Source organism: Hordeum vulgare, chromosome 7H, assembly GCF_904849725.1.
Source record: "Hordeum vulgare subsp. vulgare chromosome 7H, MorexV3_pseudomolecules_assembly, whole genome shotgun sequence".
Taxonomy (NCBI): domain Eukaryota; kingdom Viridiplantae; phylum Streptophyta; class Magnoliopsida; order Poales; family Poaceae; genus Hordeum; species Hordeum vulgare.
Genome location: NC_058524.1, coordinates 263,683,974 through 263,687,461, shown reverse-complemented (window position 1 = coordinate 263,687,461; position 3,488 = coordinate 263,683,974).

Sequence of the window (3,488 nt, the reverse complement as noted above, 5' to 3'; positions counted from 1 at the left end):
CCGACGGCCTGCCCATGTGCGCGCGCCGTCAGGTTTGAACCTGACGCGCGGGGCCCTGCGGTCAGTGGCCGAGGCCAGCGCGAGGGAGGAGGCTGCGCCACCGACAGGTGGGGCACACCTGTCGGGGTCGTCCACTACCTCCAGCCAGAGAGGAGGAGGAGGACGCCGACGTGCTCAAGCTCCAATGAGCACGGGAATGTGTTTGCCTAACCGTCACCTACCTGTTGGTGGTCGAAACAACGACGGGGAGGCAGGGGTTCGCCGGCGACGAGGAGGCCGTGGCGGAGGGGTTTCAGGAAGTGGTCGAGGGGGTGGCTAGAGACACGGAAAAGCTCGGGCGAGTTAGAGGAAAGCTTCCTGGGATCAAGGGAGTCAGTTTGGTGAGTCGAGGGGCGCAGGAGCCGTCGTGTAGCCGGAGCTCGACCGGAGCTCCGAGGCTGAGGGGCCTCGGTCGATCTCGAGCACCGGGGCTCTGCTGGGTTGCTGGGGTGGCTAGGGAGGTTCTAGTGGATGCGGCGAAGCTATCTGAGGGGTGCTCGAGCGAGGGGAGGGCTATTTATAGGACCGCGACGGTGAGCAGACTCGGGAGCGCCGGTGACTCACCGTGGCGTGCATCGGGGTGCAGAGAGACGTTCGTGTTGAAACCACGGTCTCAGGACGTGGTATTGGACTGCCCGAACCGTCTGCAGCAGAGAGAGAGAGAGGAGAGCCGTGCATTCGTGGCCACGCAAGCTTGGCCGAATCTGGAGCGCGCGGGCACGCGTCGCATGAGCTCTTGCGCAAGAGAGGAGGGGACCTGAGGCTGGCCCGACGCAGAGGGGTTGTCGGGGAGGAGGTTGGACATCTCGGGAGAGGCTGGAACTAGTCGAGGGCGTCGCCCCCACCTTGGTGACTCCCTGTAGCGCGCCCAGAGCACAGTTTTGGCATGCCACGGCATGCTGGTGTGCTCTGGGGCACTTTGGACGTGTCTAGCATGTCCTGGCACTTGCTGGGGGTGTGGCTAGCCATTTGGTTTTAGTGGGAGCTTCAGCTGGTCAAAGGAGGCAAGAAATACTGGTGCTGTCAGTCATGAACTGAGGTCTAAATTGGGGTTTTTGGCCTTTCCACTTTGAACTAGTGAGGGGCCAGTTGACTGGGGTTAGCTACTGGTGCTGGCTACTTAATCTAAGAGTTTGAAGCAAAGGAGTTTGCTTTAGCTGTGGCTAAGGTGGCTTTTTCCTATCGGTCAAAAGGTGTTCGACACTGGTCACACGGGGTTGCACCCCACCACTGGTGCTGAGACTTAACAGGTTTGGTTTTGGGCATAAACCACGGAGTTCCACTAAATTTGAGCTCCAATGGACAAGTTTAGCTTTGTAAACTTGAAATCACTCCAATATGACCAGATATGTTCCTTCCAAAGGGAGTGTGGGCAAACTAAGTCCCGCAAAACCCATTTTTGTTGTAGAACCCTCATTTGAGGTATTAGGCACTCCTGCAAAGTTTTAGCCTCATTGGACAAACTTTGCTATGTAGAGTTGCTCTAACTTGATTCTGGACACACACGGTTTTTGGGTTATTTGGGGTCCTTATCCACCTTTGATCAAGGTGAAACTCTATGTGGACACCAAACAAGGCTTAGGGACATCTCTGGAATTTCTGGACACCTTCGGAAATATTTCAAAATGCCAAAATAAACAGAATAGCTTTTATAGTTTTAATCAATAAATATAATATATAATGGGGTATAAAATCCTATGTATGGAAAATATATGTCCTTCTGATCATCTCTAAATTTAATCAGATTTTTCGAAGGCAGAAAAGTATTTTTCCATGTTGGAATACCAATTCTGGCCTTAGAAATGGACAGGTCATTTAATTAGGAAAATACTCACAAAAATAATTATTTTTGTGGTTTTGAAATATAAAGATAGGTAGAAATCAGGTTACCAAATATGAGTAGAAGAACTACTTGCTATCAAGGACATGTAGTGCAACTCAAGGTGGTTTTACTTTGGTTATCAAAGGTTTTTGGAAATCAGTAAAATACCAAAAAGGTATTTAGGGTTTTGAAACCTCACGTGATCAAGCATACAAGCATACAATGTCAATCATGGCACTCACAACATTAGCTATGAAAAAGTATTAACAAGCTCAGAATTTTACAACACTGACAAGTGATAGCAAAAATAGGGTGTGACACCAACGCTATAAAGGGGTTGTCAATCCCTTCAAGATTGATTGCAAAGTGAGATCTAAAGGCGGAAAGTGCAACGAAGTAAAAGAGTAAGGCTGAAAATATGGTGTGAAGTAGACCCGGGGGCCATAGTGTTCACTAGAGGCTTCTCTCAAAATAGAAAATATTATGGTGGGTGAACAAATTACTGTCGAGCAACTGAAAGAACCGCGCAAAGTCATGGCGATTTCTAAGGCAATTATCATACATATAGGTATCACGTCCGAGACAAGTAGACCGATACTTTCTGCATCTACTACTATTACTCCACACATCGACCACTATCCAGCATGCATCTAGTGTATTGAGTTCATGACAAACAGAGTAACGCTTTAAGCAAGATGACATGATGTAGAGGGATAATTTCAAACCAATGATGAAAACCCCATCTTTTTACCCTTGATGGCAACAACACGATGCATGCCTCGCTACCCCTTCTATCACTGGGTGAGGTCACCGCACGGTATGAACCCAAAACTAAGCACTTCTCCCATTGCAAGAATCATAGATCAAGTTGGCCAAACAAAACCCACAACTCGAAGAGAATTACAAGGATATGAAATCATGCATAAGAGAGATCAAAAGAAACTCAAATAAGATTCATAGATAATCTGATCATAAATCCACAATTCATTGGATCTCGACAAACACACCGCAAAAGAAGATTACATCGGATAGATCTCCATGAAGATCATGGAGAACTTTGTATTGAAGATCCAACAGAGAGAAGAAGCCATCTAGCTACTATCTATGGACCCGAAGGTCTATGGTGAACTACTCACGCATCATCGGAGAGGTCATGGTGTTGATGAAGAAGCCCTCCGTATCTGAATCCCCCCTCCGGCAGGGCACCAGAACATGCCCCAGATGGGATCTTGCGAAGACACAAGCTTGCGAGGGCGGAAAAGTATTTATAGGCGGAAGAGGTAGGGAAGACGTGCCACAGGGGGGCCACAAGCCTGCTAGGTGCAGGCCCCCCTTGGCCGCGCCTAGGGGGCTTGTGGGGTCCCCTGCTGGCCCCTGCCTTGGTTCTCAAGTCTGGCGCGTATCTTCTGTTCCAGAAAAAATCTTTTCGGAAGTTTTATTCCGTTTGGACATCGTTTAAAATCCTCCTTTGAAAAGGGTCAAAAACACGGAAAAACAGGAACTCGCACTTGGCACTGAGTTAATAAGTTAGTCCCAAAAAAGATATAAAAGGCATACAAAACATCCAAAGTTTGACAAGATAATAGCATGGAACTATCAAAAATTATAGATACGTTGGAGACGTATC